We start from the raw sequence: 22975 nt of genomic DNA on the forward strand, positions 1-22975 counted from the left end.
CAGCATTAGGAATGTTTCTCAAGCTCTAAAATGAAAAGAAGGCCACAATCAGAGAGATGGGTGTGCTGAGAGGACTCGATTCATTTGTGCCTGTGAAGCATTCACGGTGGGAGCTCCATGAACATGCTGAGGAGGAAACACCTCCGACAGCTGAATCCAGACTTAGAGGTGTCCGTTAAAGGCCATGCTTTGAATGAAGGGAACAAAAGGAAATTGTGATTAATAAGATCTTTGTTTAAAGCAGGGAGTCTGTGAATTACCTGTGCTAACTACAGGAGGATGGGGTGTGCACGCGGGGCAGGAGGTGCTGGTGCTGGTGCTCCAGCCTCTTCCAGCCCCAGCCAGCACCAAACCTCTGGAGAAAGCAAATGCTGCATGTTGTTAATGAGACTGGTCCTTGACATCCTATACATCCTGCACGCATAACCACCCCACGCACCACTCTGAAATGAGCCAGACAAAAGACGTGTCTTTACCATGAGGAGGAGCGACGACTGCTGTTTGTGCCGGAGCTGGTAATGCCATGCAACCCCAGGCACTCCTCTCCCAGGGATGGACCTCCTTTCTGCCCTCCCACCTTCAACAGCTGGACCAGAAATTAATTGGTTTTGTAGCACCCCCAGTCCTGCAGCAAAGGCAGTCATCAGCTGTGCCAGCGTCAAGCATGCAAAGAGGAGGGCTGAAGAAAAGCTCCCTGTGGAACCTTTGGGTTCGTAATTTTCTAAAGTGTCTGCCTTCACAAATACAATGTATTTTGTTAGGCTTGGGGATTTTTTGGTTTTGTGGGTGACGGGCTGAGAAGGACGAGATGCGAGCGCGTATATCAGTGACTCTTAGGTTGCCATCCTTTTGGTGTCATTCGCTCTGGTGTTACAGATACTTAAAGCCTTATTGCATAAATCTATTACTCAGTACTTACTGAGACTTCAGCTAATTTTAGAGTTGAGTGTAAGGAGAAACAAGCCCATACACCTGGACCCTTCTTCTACCACAGCTTGCACTGGCTGCCACACACCTCCAGCCTCCCAACACAACCCTTGAGTCCGTCGCTGAACCTCCAGCCATGAAATATGAGGTGTGACCTTTACAGAGGGGAGCCCTTCCAGCGCTTGAGAGGGACTTCAGCTCTGAGCCCTGTCGTGGGTGCATGGGGTGATCTGACAAGCAGGACAACTTGTGCCCAAGCTGCTCGGAAGCCCTTTCACTCAGACACTGCCCTGTGTCTTGTTCACATACGCCTGAATGGTATATTTTGATAGGAAGCGTGCCATTTACCTTGTTTCCACCAAGGATGGAGAAGTAGGAAACAAATGTATAAACTGCCATGTGTCTGGGAAAGGGGAGTGCTTTATTGACTCTTGCTCCTGTGATCGGTGTGACAACGTGCACATTAAAGTGTGATTTAAGCAACGCTGGTGCAAGATGAGTCAGAGAGGATTGCACACATGTTGCACGACTTCCTTATAAAAAAGTGTTAACCAGCTAGAGTACGACATCGAGCCTGTCATTTCAGGACAGAAATTTCAAGCATGCGAGTAACAGGTGTCCCTACAAAACGCTGGATCCTTTGGGAGAAACGGCTCTTTAAATACCCAAGTGACCACATTTGTTTTGGTGACAGGTCACTAAGCAACCTGCACTGCACCGAGAAAATACAGTCTCAGCAGTGCTTCTCGGTACAGTCGGCGTCTTTGGTGTTGAATCACCGTACCGTGAATTAGCACTGATGGGAGCAAAATGCTGGAGACAGGTACCCTGCTATGTCAGTGGTTTCAAGTATCAATTAAAAAGGAGGTATGCAGGCTTAGAGTAAAGTTATTGTTTTTAAATCATACACATTATTGTCGGTTTTGCTAGTTAGCACCAAAATGGATTCATAGTTACAAAAGTCCATATTCAAATGTGGTAATTTGAGCATAAAAATGACCCTTATCTGAACACTGCTTGAAAGCGTATTTTTGTTGCAAAAATTGGAGGCAACCAAACAGGCTGAAAAAGTGTTGGAGAAGAAAAAAGGGACAATATCTTTTAGTGGCTGGGTGTATGTGAAATACAACAGTGCACACCTCTATGACTGAAACCCAAACAAACTGGGTGGCCTCACCCAGTGGTTCCTCAGTGAGCTCAACCTCAGCATCTGTCACACCTAACCGTTGTCATCAGTCACATGAAATTTAGTTTAGTGAAGCAAACAAGTGGGTCATTTGTCGTTAAGAATATAAAGCTTTTTTTCAATGTCTCGTATTGTGTTATGGGACATCTCCCCGAAAATAAATATCTCCACGACCTCTGCCCAAGGCGTTAGAAAGGTCTGTCTGTAGATGAGGGCAGGACACAGAGGATGTAGTTATGGCTTTGCCGGTATGCTACAAATACCTTAATGATCAGTAAAACTCATAGCTAGCTAATCAGCAGAGCATGGGAGGAGACACAGGAGTGCTCTCCTGCCCTTTGCTGTCCATGAAGGAGCCACCTCCTTGGGAAACCAGCTCCTCACGATGCCCTGGCATGCCATAGCCCAGACCAGGGCATGCCCTTACTTTTGTTGATACAAGACTTGTTAATGCTTCTAGCAAACTAGCTGAGAAGCGTGAGGTCTGCACAATACAAATTTCTAGCTCTCCTTTGCTGATAAGAGTGAGCTACCTCCGGGTATGGTCCGGCCCCAAGCTATGCGTAACAGGAGGGAGTAAACCATAACACCGAAAATTATCCTAGGAAACCATGTGAAAAAGCATTACGGAGCCACAAAATAGCACTTATGTAGTAAAATGAATTGTCACGAGCGGGAAGGCTGGGCGTCGGGACTGACGGTGTGCCCAGTCATGGCCCCGCGGTTTTCTTTTGTAACAGGAAGAGCAGCCAGTGTGTAATCCTTCACGCTGAATTTTCTGCTTCACTTCCTCTATGTCACAAGCTCAGTGTTGCCATAGCATGTTTTAGCGTGTCTGCATTTGCTAAAATATAAGTTACTTGAGTGTGGAGACATTTGAATGGGAAAGATTTACTTGATGCCTCCGGCTCCCCCTGAGCAACGGCAGGACGTGTGCCCCCGGTGAAGCGTGTGACTGATGCGAAACGAGTGTGATGCTAATCTTGGCCAAAAGCTTATGAGGAAGCAATGCCTGTTTCATTTCCAGGGAACACTGGTTTCAAAGGAGGTTGAAATCAGATATTAATTGGAACTGACACAGCAGTTTCACAAGAAAACTCCAGAAGGGTGAGTTTGTTAGACAGACAACTGTTTGTCTTGCATTGACTACATTTCCATATTGTTTTAATACCAGTTGCTAAAATGTATTTCTTACAGCTCACCCCATTTCCCACCAGCACAGTCACTACTTGGTGAGAGAGACTAACGTTTGTGGGACAGTATGAGGGATCAACAATTAGTTTAAACTTCTCCGACAGCGCAGCTGCTTGCCTCTCACGTCTACCATGATGATGTCTATACCAGCTCTCTGGTTTATAGGTCTATACATTTGCTAATACCAAATATCTTCACTCTGCCAGCAGCCCACTCAGCTCTAATCTCTCCAGGTCGTCTCACAGTTCATTTGTCTGGTCACAACTGAATTGATGCACAAAATCCTCAGGAGGAAAGTAATGCAATCAACTGCAACAAACACAGAACACGTAGAGGTTTTCTCTCTGTCCCCTTCCTTTTTCCTTCTCTCTCTCCTTTTCAAATTTCACGAGTTTTACAAGCCTTTAGGAACAAGGGCACACCACGGCTAGGGAAAGCACAAGTGTCCCCTTTGCTCTAGGGCAGACACATGCTGCTGACAGCGTGACAAGCCCCAGAGCTGCCGTGTGTGTCTGTGCATAGTCAGTGTTGTCCAGGGAGACCCTCAGCAGCCCTGCTCTGTAATGGGGTGGGGGTGTGTGGGGGGATGGTCTGTAATGGGAATTTATGGCTGAGCAGCAGCAGTGACTGAAATGACTTGGTGGACGGTCTGGCTGCCTCCTGCCTGCCACCCACTCAGCAGACAGGTCTGGTGGACCAGATATTTTGTGGGGGAGTTGTTTGTTTTGGGGAGATGGGGGTGGAAGCAAGTGCTGTTGTGCTCCTCTGGCAGCTGACCTTCAGTGGGAGATGCCAAGCGGCAGCAGGACCACCACCCACGAGTACCTACCGGTGCCTGCTGAAGTAGTTGGTGAGGTGTTGGGGCTCCTTCACTGCCAGGTGATGGAGAAGAAAGAAATGCAAACAGAAATGGCACCTTCCTGGTGGTGGCAGCTCAGCTGGGAGGGTTCGGCCGAGCAATGTGTGTACAGGTACTGCAGCATCTGTGCAGCACACCGTCTCCTGCCTCTAGAAGCAAAGGTGGGAACCAGTGGCGCCAGCTGCCCTCCTGGCCATCTCTTACAGGGCTGTGATCTGAGAACTGCTGATTTAGTGCAACACAAAGTGCTGAGGCCGTGGGAGGGAACCACCCACCTCCTAAAAATACCATTTATGTTTACAATTATCTTTACTGAAATACCCAAAAGGCAGAGTGGGTTATCTTCCTAGCGCCAGGATCTACCAACTTCTAATAAGTTACTGAAGTCCATTAATTTCAAATGAGTGTCTCAGTTCATGTGTCCCCGGTTTGGAAAAGCGAAGCACGCAGGAGGTGGCAGTGGGAACTCAGGTTGTTCAACAGCTGTGCAAATAGAGCTTCAGGCATTGCGAGCTGGGCAGAGGAAAAAAGGAGATCCCTAAGAGTGATGAACTGAGTTGATGCCTTGCGAAAACTTGAAGATATTAGCAGTTAAAAGAATTCTAGGGTTCATTTTGCTTAGTCTTGATGTTATGCTTTATTTAATTAATAGTGTTGAGGGCTTAATAATCCTTGAGATTGCCATTCTTCATAAACAGAAATAAAATAGCAGACTTTTAAAATAAATATAGTCCATGTTCATTGCAGAAGGAATCAAAATAGTGTTGGACTTGTATCTTTTAAATTTGACGCGATCTTTTCTTGACAATTCCTTGCAAATCTGTTGCATGTGTTAGATGGTCTTGCAGGGAATAATGCTGAGAACCAGATGAGAAACATGTGATTTCTTCAGCTTCTAAAGGCTTTTGCTTAAAGGAAAGATCCTGCCATTAATGTGCGTATGTGCGTTCTTCTCAGTGTAGAGACGGAGCAAAGATCGGTGTGTGAAATATTACAAAGGCTCGGGAGCACATCTGTATCTGTGTGGCTTTAAGAGCCTACGTAGAGGTGCTGTCACCTATTTGTAGCAGGTGCTGGACTATATGGGGTAATCACAGAATCTTAGAGTCATAGAATGTGTTGGGTTGGAAGGGACCTCTAAAGGTCGTCTAGTCCAACCCCCCTGCAGCAAGCAGGGACATCTTCAACTCGATCAGGTTGCTCAGAGCCTCATCCAGCCTGGCCTTGAATGTCTCCAAGGATGGGGCCTCCACCACCTCTCTGGGCGACCTGTGCCAGTGTCTCACCACCCTCGTTGTAAAGAACTTCTTCCTAATGTCTAATCTATACCTACCCTGCTCTAGTTTAAAGCCATTGCCCCTCGTCCTGTTACTACATGCCCTTGCAAATAGCCCCTCCCCAAAGGGGAGGGATAAGGTACATCTAGGCAAAATATGACAAAACACTTGGACACTGCAGACCCCAGCTGTTTTCCCCAGGTCTGTCCCTCTTCTACTTTCTGCCAACCAAGCGCCGGTGTGAGAAACTTGGTGTCTTTCCCCCATTCCTCACTTCCCTGCCACATCCTCTGCGATGGGCAGCAGCTGGAGCTCACGTGGGCTGGGGGACGTGGTGGGATGAGTGTGGGGCCTTGGCTGCAACCGGGGATTTAGCTTTGAACGACCCAGTTGCAGCCTCTGGTGTAGCCGAGAAGCCAGGCAATTAACTATTCTGCCCCTCCAGGTATGCTTGCTGCTGATGGTATGTTGGATGTCTCGAATCAGCTCTGGGCTTCCTCAACGGCAGCAGTGTCTCCTCCATATGACGTGCCTGTGCTGAGGGAGGCAAGTTTTGGGATGGCAGCACCTCGGGGCTACACTGCAAAGCCTTTGCCACCAGCAAAGGTTGCGAAGAGCATCTGTTGTTCATTTCAGTGGCCAGGCCGGCCCAAACCACGAGACCCCTGCAAGGCAGGGCAGGGGCAGCTGTGCTCTGCCATGGGGCACTCAGGGTGTGGGCTCCAGGGCCACTTCCCACGGCAAGCTGAGGTCCCTTCATCAGATGTGATCGCCCGTAGACAGAGGAGATAGATACATTAATATAATTCTGACTATCAGGTACCAGTTCTTTTAAGTGTGGTGTCTCACCGTGAAGGAAATCTGGCTACTGCTCTTGTGTAATGTGTGATGCGGGGTGTTGCAGGAAGGGAAGCTGAAAGTAAAACAGAAAGAAACTAACTCATATTTTGGGTCAGTCCTTCTGTTTTCTCTGGAACTCTGCAATAAGAGAATTTTCCACTTGCAGATTCACTTCTGAAGAGTCCAATTCATTTTCCTAAAGAAGTATTCTAGGGAATTGCTGGATTAATTTCTTGTTTAATTGGATAAAACATTGCATCGTGAAACCTTTACTGAAGCATTTCTTAGACTTTAATCAAGGTGAGATCTCATAGAAACTAAAGGGTTTGCTTTTTGGGTTGAAATTTTCCACTCTGTCCTCAGGTGGAAATGAGTGGTGTGGACCTGTTTTAACCCAGAGGAAGGTGGCCTTGGTAGCAGCAATCTTGGTTTTAGACCAGGCACAGAAACCAACTGGAAAGAGTTGAAATATCTCTAAGCCATGTCGTTACACTTCTACCAACAAAGCTGCTGAATACAGCCATTGCAGTGTGAAACAAGAACAGCCCAGCACACGCTACTAGCAAGTATGGCACTTCTTTGTCATCTTTTAGAAATTGATTTAACACCTTGGTTAAAAGAAAAAAATAATAATAAACAAACAAACAAACCAAGAGCCCCCCACAAAGGACCATTAGTTGGATTTTATGGTTTTTTTTCTATTTAACACCAACAAGCTGTAAACCAAAAGTATTACCTCAAACTAACTAAGCGATATATGTGTTTCAGGGTCTTCAGAATGAATGAACTAAATCGAGTCTGAGGGCTACACTATTGAAAGACGTTTGTATAAATACACCATTTCAGTATGAGAAAGTATCGTCTATTTCAGAAGAGGCGAGAGTTGGAAACTCTCCAGGAAAATGCATGCTTCTGCTGTATAACTTGTTGAAGAGCAGAATTTCCTTGCTGATACTCAGATCAAGGGAAGTGGAGCCCCTGCACGGGCTAGGGGAGGGGTCGCTAAAGCTCCTGCTGAAGCAGCACCTTCACAGGCAACCGTCACAGGCGGGTAAGACCCCACCGTAAGCAGCACCGGCGCTGGTTGTCAGTGCTACCTGTGCTATTTTGCCAGCAGTTTGCGCTGCTGATTGCAACTTTGCCACAGGGTTCGGGTGTCTAAAAGTACCAGTAGGTCCAGAAAGGGATTAGGCACGTTAAATTCACACTTCAAGGCAACACTGCACGGTCTGCTTGCACTAGAGCCCCTGAACAGCTGATTTCCAGTGTGCGTGCTGGGGAAAGGATTGCTTCATGCTCGTGGTGTGCGTGTGCTCTTGCCATAAGCATTTATTGCTGGCTGATGTCTGACTGAAACGTGGGGCTAGACAGGGCTCGTGCTAGCAAGCTGTTCCTCTGTTTTGCGTCACTTTGCCTTGTACTGCCGAGTGCGCTGTCATCTCTGCACCTCTGCCTTTTGCACTGAGGATCCTGAACCCACCACCTGTGGGTCCTTCTGCCAGACAGCTGGGCTCTGCCAGGGGTCTGACCCGTGGCACTCTACACGGTCCTTCCTTAAATGCCTGGGAATGGGCTTTTTTTTTCCCCTACATTCCTTTTTTTGTAAAAAAGAAAATCCCTCTTCTCATCCTCCCCAGGCCTGAACAATTTCTTCCTGCCGCAGCTCTTGGAAAAATAGTTTGCAGCCGCCAGGGTTGGCACTGAAAGGTGTGGATAACATCTGTGGATAACAAGCCCCGAGAAGGCAAGTTAATGAAGTTCTTGTTTCAGTGGTTGTGCTCCTCTCATCCCTAGAATAGCCAGAGTCATGTAGTACATGAGCACGGTGTTCATTGCATGCTGCTATTTTTGTCGCTTTCCCCTTCTCACCAGCTTTCAACAGCTCGCTGTGCGGATCCTCCCCCTGCGCTGGTCTGGCAGCTTACGACGGCGGTCTCCGAAGTCGGGGGGCATGCAGCCCAGGCAGTGTGCAAGAGAACCCATTGGGGTGCAGAAAGAAAAATAGTATTTGTACCATTAATAAAAAAAGATACAATTATATTTTTTAAATAGTGTTTATTTCATCTTTACATCATCTTTTTTTTTTAATTTTGTGGTTTTGTGTGTGTTTTACAATGTACCTAATATACTAGTACAGTAGTATATGTATATTATTTATAAATAAATAAATAGACATATATTGGGTGTGTATGCTCAAAAATTTTTTACTGGTAGGGGTGCAAAATCAAAAAAAAAAAAAAGAAAAATTGGAGGCGACTGGCTTAAGACATGTCTTGGAAAGCTGACTTCTGCAAATTTCTGCTCCTTGAAGACCCGGTCTGAATGAGTCTGCCCCACTGGGGCTGTCGTCTGCCTGATTGCCATCTACACGGGTACTTTGAGACTGCCCGTTACGTGGTTTTCAGTCCCGACTGAGGTCTGTACAAATGGTGGCGTAATTGCCAGTTTTGCTGGGGCGAATTGGTTGTACGTCGCAGGCAGAGCAGGAAGTTAAACCAATTAATCTGTCAAATTTCTGTGGGGGCCTGCAAAAGCCTGAATGCAAAGATATGTAATCGTTCTGCCCAGAAAGAGCAAACAAGTTTCAAGCACCAATCTGCCGGCTGGAGGTTTGGCTGGGAGATCAAAATCTGTGTCAGAAAATGATACTGACAACTCAGTAGTAAAACTAACGTGGTGTCAGAGCAGACCTAGTGTACTGTCCGCCCTCTGCCACAGGCTCGGGACGGGTGCATCCTCTCTCAGTGCCTCATTTTTGTGGTCCTGGCCATGAAGATCATCGTCCTCTTACTTGCTGTTTGTGTCAGCTTTAAGCGCCTTGTGACAGTGGTTGTAGCTGGCTGCGAGATCAATGAGATTGACCTCACCGTCCTCATGCTGACGGTGATCTCGGGTGGAAGGCGTAGGTCCTACAGCGGTCCTCCCCTGGCAAGGGCAGCTCAGCGTAGCTGCAGGCGCGTAACGAGGTTGGGTTTATACAAAAGGAGGGCAGCAACTAAATTCAGAACGACCTACTTAGGCCGTGCATATTGAGTTAGTAGGTACTAATGAAATTCATTGTAAAGAGCTACGAGGCAGCAAGGAAAGCAAACTGCAGTGACTGGCGGGGGGTCACCTTCAACTGTCTCCTTCTAGAGCAAGCCTGTTAATGGGGAAAGGTTGTGAAATTGACATAACTGAAACAGTAAATAAACCTTCTGTGTGAAATTTCAAATCAATACTTGCGAGGATTATGCCTGCCTTTAAAAACCTGACAGTAAAAGTGCTGGATGAAGGGCAGGGGAAAACAATCCTCACCTGGTTCAATAAAAGAGCTCTCCCCATGCCCGTTTCAAGGTATCCATCTCTGCCAACTGAAGCACCACTGGGAATTCTGAGGGAGGACTCCATGAGGAAATGGAGGGGTTTTTAATGCGTCCCCCTTTAGTAAGACATACATGGACCGCTCTGTGGATTTTTCCAGGTATCATTTGGCCTTACTGAAGGGGCATGTGATCATTCACTTTGACATGATGGCAGTCACACTGGGACACAAGCAGGTCTTCCTTGGAAGGAAATACAAAGTTTGGATTCTGTTCTTGGGAGAGTTTCTCCTCCAGCCCTTTGGGAATAGAAATTTGGCTGTCTGTGGGTGTTCGGTACCTGAACTGTGGCTGGCAAGGGCTGCTGTGAAGGGATGAGCTGGGCCTCAAGTAGTAAACTGTGTCTTAAGCCCTGGAGAGCTTTGCAGATGGGGATTTTGATTCATTTTATGATGTGAATATGTAGGTGATGGGAGCCTGCAGACCAGAGGTGATTTGTAGTGATGGGAGGGTCTACCCATGTGAAACCTGGAACATGCAGGGTCCTGGAGCTGCTAGAAGGTTGGCTGCTGTAAAAACGTCCTTACTACAAGATGGAAGTATGAAAACTGGACGGTAACATGGTGACATGGATGATCATGAAGGGTTTTTAAGCTGCAGGTCTGATCAACTGATCCTTGATCCAGGTGAATTAATTTAAAGAGGAAAACCTCCTACTATTAAGAACTTTGTTTCAAAGCTTGAAATCAACAGCTTCTGGGGTGGAGAGAGCCTGCTTTTGGCTCTATACACATCCTCGCAGCCTCGGACCAGCAGTACATGCTGCACAGGGCACTGTGGAGTCCGTGGCTTGCTGTAAATATTTAGGGCTTCCCAAAGAGAGCCAAGACCCTCATCAAAATAAATTAAACTGTCATTAATAGTCAGGGATTGATTTATAACCAAAGGTTTGCATGTGCCCTAGCAGTCTTCTTCCAGCCTCCTGGTTATTATCTGTAACATCTAAGCGAACTAGCAAGACCTCTCGAAGTGAAACACGGCTGTCTCCTGGCTACTTGCCTTTGCTTCTCTTCAAAGACATTTTTTGCAGAGAAAATAACCAACCGTCCGTTTTATGTAAGCCAGCACTCGGTAGGGCTGTCTTTGAAGGGAGGTCACTACGGGGACTTTTGGTCATTCCTCCCTGATCTCAGACGTCAGGGTCTCTAGAGGGGTGACGGAGGGCGAGCAGCAGCAGCTGTTGTTAGCCCACAGGCTGTGTCACCTGTTTGTCGGGCGCTGGGAGTGCTGACTTCTGATGTTGACCCTCTTTTGTTTATTTTTCAGCTGTTCCTCAACGAGTACAATGGCGAACATTATAAATGTCAGACGAGTCAGGGTTCACCATGAGCCAAAAGCAGCTCCTTGCCCCCACGTTAGTGCCAGGCAGAGTGGCGTGAATAGTGTCCGTCACTGGACACAGGGGCACAGCTTTGCCCTGCACTGTGACCAGCACTGCACCCTACCACGGTCTTCCGAGTCATAATTCTACAGCCACTCACACAGAACAATGCATTTAGGAGCATATATACGACACTGAGTGCAGAGCTATTCAGAACATTTATTTTAATGCTTTCAACTTGGATGAGATAAATCCTCCCTCCCATCCCTCTGGTGCACACTCTTCTCCATGACTGGATTGCATTTTAAAGGAGGGGATGTAAATACTTCCTCCATGTGATTTGTGCTGAATAACAAGTTAATGGTGATGTCTACCCCAGAGTAACCATTGGTAGGGTGGGGTTTTTGTTTGTTTGTGTCAATATCTATTTTATAAGGCCGTGGGTCTGAAGAAAATGACTCACACAGCTGGTAAGATAAGTACGGCTTGTCTGGATTTCTTTCCAATGGGCAATGCGAGAAGAGACTGAAAGCTGAAGAAAACTTCCCAGGGGCACGAAATCCTGCTAAGTAACTGACAGGGAAATTTCAAAAGGAGTGCAAAAAACATCTGGCAGCTTCTGGTTTACATTTCCTCTTTCCCTAAATAATTGGAGCACTTTAATTAAATTGCAATCTTGGCCATATTTATTACTGGACTTTTATGGAGCCTTTCATCCTCGGGCCTTAAAGCAAATGATTTAAATCACAAAACATCCCTGAGAGATGCACTGTCATTTTACAAAGAAACAGAGAACACAGAAATAGTCCACTGGCAAGACGACACAGGAAACTTTTAGCAGAGAGAGGAAGGAAGCCTGGGGTCTCTTGGGGTCTCAGGCAGCTTGCTGTCAGCTGCAGCTTCTTTATGGAAACCAAGCTTGACTATAAGATACCGTATCTGCTTTCTGTTACTTCAAAGCACTTTTACAGGAAAAGACGATTTCTAATATTGGAAATAACAGCTAAAATATGCATGCACCTTTCCAAGGGCAAAAATACTTTCCTAAGCCTCTGCAAACGCAGTGCTTGTGCAAGGCAAGGTCACTGCACAGTTCCTTCTGCTCTGTTTAAAAATATCTCACAGCTATAACCGAAGTAAACATATTGCGAGCTCCCAGGATAGGCCTCTTGAGTGCTCAACTTGACATCACAAATAGAGTTGCCTCTAAATATATAAGTAAGTAAATAAATTCACATTGACCCTTCTGAATACTAAAATCTTCCATTTTCCCTGTCTCTCTCATGGAACCTACCATAGTTTTATTTCAGCAGTTTTCAGAGAGCTGTGGTCTGTGTAAGACCTCCTCTAACATGGCCCCTGATGAAGCTATCCACATGACAAACTGTAAAAATCATCCTAGCCTTTTTCTGAGCCTCCCCGCATGCTGTCTGCACTACCCTCCTCAGCTCCACTGAACTCCCTAATTGCTTCCTTTTATGACTAGCATTTTCCTGCCTTAGATTTACTTCATGCCGATACACTGCTGCACTTTAAACGGTATGACTGTACTATTACTTTGTAAACAGCACATCTACGTTTGATTAAGTTTGGGGTGGAATTTAATGGAGGTGGTGCATAAAGCAGGCTAGTTCTCACCAAAAGTGAAACTTTCTCAAAATGGCAGGTGAACATCGTCATCAGATCTAAGTCCAAAATGCTTTTCTTAATGAAAGGGGAAAAAATATGCCCCCTTCCTACCTAGAACTCAATTATATCTTAATTGAAAAAAAAAAACCTTTCTTTGCCTGCATGTATAATGAAGCATGCTAAGATTAATCCATCTAGTGTGCAAAATACTCCTGAGCATAGATTTGCATCTGCTGTTGAGCCTCCTGTACCATTTCATGACTAGCATGAGTATTCTCGCAGAGGGGTGGTCAAGTATACTTAATACACCCGCGTGGAAGGGCTATTCTATCAGGTACTGTGGGGCCTTGCCATGCACTGTTGACTAACTTAGCTCTCCCCAATCCACTGCTCCCTCTCTCAGGAGCCTGTTGAAACTCATAAAACAACGGCTTTAAACTAATCAGAGATAAAAAATAAAACAGCTGGAGAAATGTCATGCCCCTCTCCTTAAAAGTGCTGTACTTTTGTGTATTTGCTGTGGTACCTCAGCACATTATCTATATGAAAGAAAAACCTTTACCTTTAGCGGAGTCACAGAATGTACAAAAAGTGAACTTAATTTGTGTGTAACATCAGTTGTGCTAGGAACTGCAGCTCAGAAAGGTTGTTTACACTGCTGTGAAACTGTCACACAGAGCATTTTATCTCAATGAAAAGACTTATTTCCTACAAAGGGGTTTGTAGGCAATGGGACAAAAAAAAAAAAAAAAAAAAAAAGGCAGCATATTTTATTCTGTAGTTTCACATAATACCACGGCAAGAGGTTTTTCATGGCAAGAAACAGTAAAAGACTTCAATAAAAAAACTTCACAGCATGAATGATGAAATGTAGCATTTCTGCTCACAAATTAATGCCTCCCAAATAAGAGAACTGTGCAGGCATTAGAGGAAAAAGTAATGGAATAATAGAAGGATGAAGGAAAGGGGCTGGCATTGTTAAGCTAACATCAAATGTGCTTCTTTTCTGTTCTCTTTACTTGGCTGAGCCAGTGTCAAAAACCTAAATAATCAAACCCGAAAACAATTTCAGTAATAGGCTCCATATCTGAATCAGTATAACTTGCACTGCGGCTGTTTTAGGATTATTTAATGTATCTTGGCAAACAGATATTAAAGAGCAGCAGTAAGGAGCATGAACGCAAAATGTCTCTGTCACCTGGGGAGGGGATGTGGGGGCAGTGCCAGTGCCAGCCGACAAGTTCCACCTCTGTGTCACTATCTGACTCCTGCTACGATTAATGTTACTCAGTGCTTTGTGCCTTTCAAAGGGACTTCAGGGACTTCAGAGAAATCACTTAGTTGCTAATGAGGGGTAATTTAATGATGGGTCAATTTAAGCCCCAACAGAGCACTTGCATTTCATGTCACAAACTGCCACCAGTGGCTGGTGGCCTCAGGAGAAATGCTGCTCACTGAGCAGAGGCAAGCCAACCCAGGCTCGAAGCCGGTCTCCATTAATGCTACTCGGCACAGAGAGAGGAGGAGCAGGGGTTGACCCTCCTGCATCGTTGCTCCTGTCTGCCCCTCCTGTAATGGAGCAGGAGGTCGCAGTCCCCTCTGTTGAGTTCCTGTCATTGCTTCTCCAAGCCACTTCTGAGCAGTCACCCAGCCGGGCAGCCCGGCTCCTCCAGGTATGGATGTGGCAGGGCAGCAGCTGCTGGTCCCACAGGGCTGGCATCCACCAAACCCATCAGCGATGGGCGAGGAGACAAAGCTGGCTCCATTCCCCACCTGGGAGGCTGCCATGCTCTGCGCAGAGCTGTCACCAGCAGCTGGGTGCCAGAGAGTGCTGGTGAAGCTGGAGAGGGGACGACTTGTCCCAGGATGGCGTGGAGGGCCAGGCTTGCAGAGCTGGCTCTGACCAGCTCTTCTCTCACGTGAGCTGCTGGGGTTTAAAACCTCACCAGTGCAGAAACAAATGCAGAACGAGCTCTCTATTCACACCCATGTTAATAAGAAAGTATCATCCAGAGGGACCTTGACAGGCCTGAGGAGTGGGCCCATGTGAACCTCATGAGGTTCAACAAGGCCCAACTGCAAGGTCCTGCACCTGGCTCAGGGCAACTGTGGTACCAATACAGGAGGAAGAGGAGGAAGAGGAAGAAGGGGAGGGAGGGGAAGAAGGGATTGAAAGCAGAGAAGGAGAAAGACTTGGGCATACTGGTGGACGAAAAATTGGATATGAGCCAGCTATATGCGCTTGTAGCCCAGAAAGCCAATTGTATCCTGGGCTGCATCAAAAGAAGGGTGGCCAGCAGGTCACTCCGCTCTGGTGAGACTCCACCTGGAGTATTGTTTCCAGCTCTGGAGGCCTCAGCACAGGAAAGACATGGACCTGTTGGAGTGGGTCCGGAGGAGGGCCATGAAAATATCTGCCATGAAGAAAAGCTGAGAGAGTTGGGGTTGTTCAGCCTGGAGAAGAGAAGGCTCTGGGGAAACCTTATTGCAGCCTTTCAATATGTAAAGTGGACTTTATAAAGACAGAGAGAGACTTTTTACCAGGGTCTGTAGTGACAGAACAAGGGGCAACGGTTTTAAACCGAGAGTAGGTTTAAATTGGACATAAGGAAGAAACTTTTTACAATGAAGGTCTTGAGAACCTGCAACAGGTTGCCCAGAGAAGCTGTGGATGGATGTCCCACCCCTGCAAGTGTTCAAGGACAGGTTGGATGGGGCTTTGAGCAACCTGATCTAGTGCAAGATGTCCCTACTCATGGCAGGGGAGTTAGACTAGATGACATTGAAAGGTCTCTTCCAACCCAAACCATTCTGTGATTCAGGATGGAAGCTGCCCTAAGTGCTAGTGCCTCCTTGGCTGTGTACAATGCATGGTTTTGACTTGCATAGATTGACTTTTTAGTTTCTCCCACCAGTGCCTAGCACAGCAGCTTCCATCTGCTGATGCATGTAGCACCCTGACGTGGACACTACAGAGGTCCCCTGCACAAATTGCACAATCAGTAAGCAATGGAAGCATCTGTGAAAGTGTGTTGACCATTAAGAGCTCAGCTGAGCTCCTGGTCAGATTCAGGACAGTGTGTTCTCCCTGGAACATTATTTCAGCTTTCCCAAGATGCTAGCTGCCAGTTTGGAGCACATGCTGCTACAATGCTTTTCACTACCTGTGATAGCAGAGGTCATGTTCTGCATGGAAATGCAGCAAACACGCAGCAAAGACACGACAGCAGCTCACAGCGCCCTTGTTTGCAGCAGCGATCCAGGACTTCCTCACTCTTCTCCCCTTGGGTCAGCCTTTGTGAACTTCTACAGAATTTATTTTACAGGGAGTAAACCAGTGCTCAGTGTGGAAGCCAAGTGCCCAGGGCTCACACTGGTGGATATCAAGGGCCTGAGATGCCCCTTCTGCTGTGTAAGTAGCGCTGGTATGTAGAGGGAGGACAGCTAATGCTGCGCTTGTTTACTGCATCCGCAATGCTATTTCCAACTGCATGACTCCGGCTGTGTTCCTGAGGGAGATTAAGGCTGCCCTTCTTTCTGCGAATCCTTAGCTGAGATCATCCGCAGCTTTAGTATCTGCGCCTCAGCAGGGCCGAATCCCATCTTGCAGATAGGTTGATAATCAGTGCTGCCGTGGTGGCTGCCATCTACGGCAAATGCGCCCACGGGACGCGCTGGGGACCCCCGCAGCCAAAAGCTCCTACCTATCCACATTGCAAAGCAGAAGTACACACTGGATAGTTGCTTCCTCTCCGCGCAGTCACCAAAGGGACCTCTAGCGTGATCACCTGAGAGTAAGTCCCAGGAAGACTCATGCAGGAGCAGTAGCCGTGCTCTCTGCCAGTTCAGCTAAATCCAGGATGACCAGAGCTTCCAGCCAAGCCTCCCCAGTGTGGGAGGATCATGCATGCAAAAGGCTTGGCAGCCTCATTAGTGGTGCTGTCACTGAGGTGACACATGACATGGTAGTGGCTGGTACTGATCCAGCTGGAAAGTTGAATACAAATATAAAAAATTCTAGATATGTTTCTAAGCATAGAGCATGGCCTTCAAGATGCTTCAGTAAATGGGACTGCGATGCCCAAGGCTGTGTGTGAGCAGCTGTTTGGCACGTGATGACCATGTCAGCTCATGGAGCCACCCCAGTCCAACTGTTGGTGCCTCCTGGAGCCCCTGGAGCAGTGCATCTGCCCAGGGTGTTGGAAACCTCTCAGGCTGGCATGTGTGGCAAGGGATGCTGTGGAAGGTGCTGCAGATCTTCCTTGTTTTGCGCTCCAGCTGAGCAAAAACATAAAGGCAGCAAGTGTCTGTGTTGTTCCCTCTGGGGCATCTTGTTTTTACTTTCAAAACCACATATGCAATACTGTAAGAAAAGTATGCATTTCTAGAAATTATAAAGAAGTGGCTATATTCTACACATTTTTGTCTATTCCATTTTTTTATCAGTGAAAAACCCTCAAACCTTGTATTTAGGTCTCTCAGTGTTAAAAGCAGGTAGTGTGTCAGAGTGATCGTCTGGCTCTTGTGCCACTTAGTTGTGTGTTATGGTGGGAGAAGAGGCTGAAACTGAACTGAAACACGTCTGTGTTTTCTTGTCTTTCCCCAAGTGCGACTTAATTTTTTTTCACCCCCTAGAATAAAAAATTTAGGAGGTACAGTTTTGACTTGAAAAGCCAGCCTTGCAGACAGTTCTAGTAACATGCTCTGGAGGACCTCCTGTGCCTTTTGCAAAGAAGAAAAACCAATATCACTTTGTGTGATTGGAGAAGTTTCCTTGCTAACACAGACTGAGTTTGCCCTGGACAGCAAGCGACTGCCTACATGTCTGGCTTGGCTTCTACCAAGCTGGGCTCCTGTGGTTTGGGCAGCTTCCCTAACCCCCTTTCTCCAGGAGGACCTCAGGCACTTAGATGGAAGCTAGGTCAGCCAAGTCTGGGGGAAAAAATTCAAAACTTCTGTCTGAGTGAAAATGTGGAAACACTGCATTTTACAATGAATTTTCTCCCTTTAAGAAGCATCTGTCTTGACATTTCTGTTAAAGTGGGGCCAAAATGACTTCCTAAATTTGCAGGTTTTTTGAATTTCCCAATCTCTTTTTTCTGAGAATTGACTAAGCAGCTTTGCCAAGCTGTAGTCACAAGATGCAAATGCGATGTCATCCACAGCTGATAAGTGTTGCTTCTGCCTTGCTTTCACATTTCCAGTGGTTCACAGTTTGAGATTTTGAGAAGATAGGTAGTTTGTGGACAGTCCTTCAAAGAAGAAATGCACAAGGTGCTCTTTCACAGACACAACTTCTGTGACACAATTTTTTTTTAATTGCCTTACATAGACCACGCAAAAATCATTTGCAATAGTGTTTTATCATTTTGCCTGAGTATAGAAAAATAGGACTATCAACTCTTCACATGGGCCATGTTTGTTTCTTGCTATAAGCGTTGTTTTGTAAATAATAATGCTACTTTTATAAAACCACAGGACAAGTTGTCTGTCCACCGGATACATTCCAGTGACGCTGAAACAGAAAACAATGAGGATTTCAGTGGACTCACTGTCCCAGCATCTTAACATAATTTAACCAACAGGATGTGATAAGAAGCTGCAGCTGGCTTCTTCCGCTCTATACCATCTTTAAGCCTGCAGCTGATTTGTGTAAACAGTTATTTTCTCAATAATCTCTTACACGACGAGACTTCCTGTGAACTGCGTAATTTGAGGCAGAAAAAAACAAACCACAGTGAACAAAAATATCACTGGGAGAGCCAACAGCATGAAAGGAAAACAATAAGTGCTTTTCTCTGCTCTGATTGCCAGCAGTGACGTGTGTTGCAAACAAGCTTCACACAGGTCTGGTGTCCCAAGGCAATGCCTGCAAATTCAATTGCTTCCCCAATGCTGCCTCCGAGCTTACAGCCTCCCCTCACCACTAGTTCAACGTGAGGTGTACACAGAAACTGGGACGGGTGGTTGGGAAAAGCAACGGTGACAAGCGGCAAGGGCTGGAGCTGTTAACTTCCCACATTTCTGAGCAGTGGAGAAAGAGCTTGAGAGTGAAGGGGTGCGGGGCGGGGGGAAGGTGGCAGAAACAGCAGAAGTGGTGGAAAAAGAAAACAGGTTGAGGAGTCAATAGCAAAGACTGATGAGGTAGGGAGTATGGCATCCCAGTAAGCTGTAAAATAGCTAGTTACAGGGAAATGAGGTGTATTGTCTCCTTAACCTGGAAGATACCTTTTTTCCCAGCCAGTGCATACATTCAGTTGATATCAAATGTCAGGGGATAAAGAGGTTTCTCTGTGTTATTATGACCCAAATCCTGTCATTTCTACAGAGGCAATGACTCAGAAAATAGATATCGATAATTTGTAGTATCATCACTACATTTCCCACAACACATTAGATTTCACAGTACCCTAGTTATACAGATAAAAATTACCTCTAAGCTAGAGTAGAGCTGCCATCTGGGAAACAAAAACCCCACAGACAAACCCACCAACCGAAAGGATGCAGGGGAAGCTCTCCACCTCTCTGCTAGGATGTCCCCGTCAGAAGGGCCAGAGCCGGGGCTGGGACCCCCACGCCTCCCACCCCACCCCAGCACCACGAGCGGGTATGTTCCCAGGAGGTACAGCGAGCCTCGTGTGCCTTAGAAAAACAGGGCAATCACTTAAAAAGTATGTTAGTGCAGAATGGCTGCAGGTTTAATACCAATCTGTAATTCAGATTTACCAGCCGGGGAAGGGGACGCTGCCTGCCTGCGCTCGGAAGCCGCGCAGCACCCTGCGTCGTGCTGTGCTCTGGTGGCGGCTGGCACACCTGTACACGGGACGTACTGCAAACACCCCAGTGTAGCAGCAGCCGAGGTGGTTTTCCAGGTTCCCGACTCTGTCTCACACATAGCCGAAGTGGTGATTTTTTCTTTTGGGAGTTGTATGCCTGTTTCCAGCGAGCAGGTGGCTCCTCTCCGCCTGCAGTCCTCCCTCCTACAAGTGGGTGTTCTGCAGAACGCAGTGGTTTTGGCCCAGATACAACACGGTGGGAGAAGTGACCCGACTGGGTTCATCCTATTTCTACTATTTTGGTGGGGTTTTTTCAGTTTTCTACTCCTACCCGCTTCCTGTGCGTTTGCTCTCAGCTTGCTAAACCTTCATCCTGGGTGCACAGTCGCAAAGAGCTTCATATGCTGAGACGATCCATGTTTCTTTACACCCCTCCTACACAACTTCAAAGATGAACTTGTTATGGGGCATTCCAAATAATAAGAAATCCCCACAGTGACTGTATGGACTGGCTTCTATTTTTGAGCTGTGCTATCGTAATCATCCTAGCTACAGGTCAGCACAAGCAGAGTCGTGCATTTATTGGACTGGTAATTTAGGCTGTGGTGAAGAGGAAGGCATGCTGTGTGTTTTGCCAATAGCGTATTCTGGTTTCCTCCTGAGAGGAAAGTAGGCTGATAACTGTTCTCTCCAACAAGACCAGCACTAAGACACAAACACTTAAGGATGTGTCCATATCCCACCTTGGCTTCTCTTACATGTCCTTATGGGAAATTCTTTATGTTCATAGATTCCATAGATGGCTCGCAGTGCAGTCCAGCGTATATCCACCTCTGAAATGATGAGATTTAACTGAATCAAAGATGAGCTGGTATAGAAAGGCGTGAGTAAAAGAGACAGAGAGGGCACCATACAGATGTTCACAGAACAAACAGGTACAGTCAGCAAATGTATTCTTGTGAATGTCACAGTGAGGAAGTAAAAAAGATTTCATCGTGCTAATGCTGTGGGAAGCCCTGTGTGTAGCTCAAGCAAGTCAGAAGAGAATAAGAGGAAGCTATTAGTGCATTGGTGACTTTTAAGAACTGCCTGGGGTTTTTTGTCAGTATTTAGCCCCTCTCCATCTCATTTATTTTATATGCCCAAGTTTCAAAATTATGATCTGATGAGAGTGGTAGATAAGCAATTAGCAGCTATCCTGCACAGAACAAGCTACTTGCTCTGCAGAAGGGCTCAGAGGCAAAAAGTATATCATCATTTTTCCAGAGAGTTAGTGTGCTTAATTTATATCCTCTAAAGATGACAGACTATTGTGGTTGACTTTTCCTTCTTGCTCTCCCTTTTCTCCCATTCTTTGATATTTCCATAAAGCGCAATAATCCCCCAGAACCACTAAAAAGGACTCGGCATCCTCTGCCCAGAGTTTGCCTGTCTCTGCAGCAAGTCTCTTGGATTTCATCAAATGTATGATGAGGGATGACACTGCAATTCTCATAAATGAATAGTGTCTTATGGCAGAAGTGTCCTATGTGACAAAAAGAGGACATTTTTATGGAGACCGTCATCACCTTTTATCTTCCTTCCTGAAGAATAGTCTGAATTCCACCTTTCAACCCCACTCCATGTCAAGAGAGATGCTTGTACAGAGTTTGCCCTGACAGCCTGGTCCAGGCGCGCAGCCACATGTAGGGCAGGCAGGGAAGGTGGATCCATTGCATTCCAGAGTGTGAAACACCAGCAGCGTGTTTCCCTGATCAGATTCTGGTTCACCACAACATTGGGAATTGTTTTGTGCTGCTCAACATCTCTCTAACTCTACCTGATAATTGCTGGGGGAGCAAGAGCAGCTCCCTTGCTGCACCAATGCACAACGCCAGCTCAATTAGGCAACCTACTTCCAGCTACTGCCTCCAAACCTCTGCTTTGGAGCAAGTTATTCCTGTGCCTGGAAGGGGAGCTGTGCCTGCTTCTCACTGTGGCAGGTGGATTGCCAGCCACATTTTGGAGACAACTGCAAGAGAGGGGAGAGTCCTACTTCAGACTCGGAAATCTCTTTTCTGCACCACAGGGAGCACAGAAAGTTGCCAGGTTCCCTATGAAGGAAAAATCAGTGAGTGAGAGGAAAAATAATTTCAGATCGTTGTTCGTTCTCAGCTGTCCCCTGGTTTTACAAAATCTTCTGCTTTAAAGTGGGTTGCCTCCCAGTCCAAGCTCTGTTTCTTTGTCTCCCAATAAATTCAGGTGGGATGGACCAAGTGTCACAGGCTACTTTGGTTTTCATGGCAGGTCATGGCAAATACCAAATGCCTGCGGCCAAATTACCCCACCTCATTCTAGTTTGGGACTGGGATGTGTGAGTTACATCTTGTGCTTTTCAGCAGTTGTATACAGGGTCCTGCATTTCATTTGAATTGGCCCTGAAAAATATCCTCGCTCTTGTAAATATTTTGACCTGCTGCTGGGCTATAGAAATCTATTCTTAGCAGCAAATGGTGCTATGGCAACTGTCCCTGCAATATGACACAGTAGCAAGAATTCTGTCTTCTTTTAATCCGTAACTCTCAAAATACCTTCTGCACATCGCAAGCCACCTGGCTTTCCCCACCCTCTTCAGAGCCGGGGAAGCAGCTCCTTCCCAATTTATTTTTCTAGTTCAGTCTGAGGCAAAGCTATCTTGAGCCAATTTAAGTAGATCTGAAATAACATACTCAGTCCCAGCTGTCATAACCTATATTGCAGGATATTCCCCTTGCTTTCCTATGACACTTTCCCAGTTGCTCATATGATCTCTTTTCCCCTCAGGACTTGCTAAATAATTCTTTGACATGGGCTCTATCATATACTACATTCCCCTTCGTATATCCTACCAAAGGTGAGCTGTCAACTTGAAATCTTCTGCTTGCACATTTTTTTACTCCGTATAACGTACTATTTATTCAGAGGTTAACATTTTTATACAAAGCCTCCTCTGACAAGACAACCTCGTGCATTATGAATTAATTTAAGTCCATTGCAATAGCTAGAAGCTTTAGGAGCCTGTATGTGTCTGCAGCTTGCTTTGGTTGGGACCTATCTACACCCAAACTAAGAGATGGGATCTGCCTTAAAGAGCAGAAGACCTGGTATTATAAACATGCCCATAGCTAGCTGTTACACATTCAGATCTGTTAGCGCTAAACCTATAGCAAAATCTGAAGTCTGACTATTCTCCCGATCCATGCTAATTATCTACTAATTTCTCAAGTACACTGTGGGCTTGTACATGGCATCCTGCTAGTAATTGGGAGCTGCAAGTGCTGCTTGCTTGAGTACCAAGCCACCTACAAGTTTCACAGCATTTGGTGAGTAATTGAAGGATTTGTGTGTTCAGTACATCCCATATGCCACGAATGTCTTCAAGTGGCAATACGGTGATAGCAACAACACAGCTATTGAAAAGTGCTGCGGATAACAGCTGAATTCATCCCTGATGTAACCCCTCTGGCTTTAGCATGCTGGCAGCTCCCCTGCAGGTGGAAAAGCAATGCATGAGGCTGTAGGATGCAAAGTGTCTCTTCCTGCGGTCCTGCTTGGTCCCTCTTGGTGCTCCTGCTCCGCCAGCATG

The sequence above is a fragment of the Chroicocephalus ridibundus genome, chromosome Z (assembly GCF_963924245.1).
Source record: "Chroicocephalus ridibundus chromosome Z, bChrRid1.1, whole genome shotgun sequence".
Taxonomy (NCBI): Eukaryota; Metazoa; Chordata; class Aves; order Charadriiformes; family Laridae; genus Chroicocephalus; species Chroicocephalus ridibundus.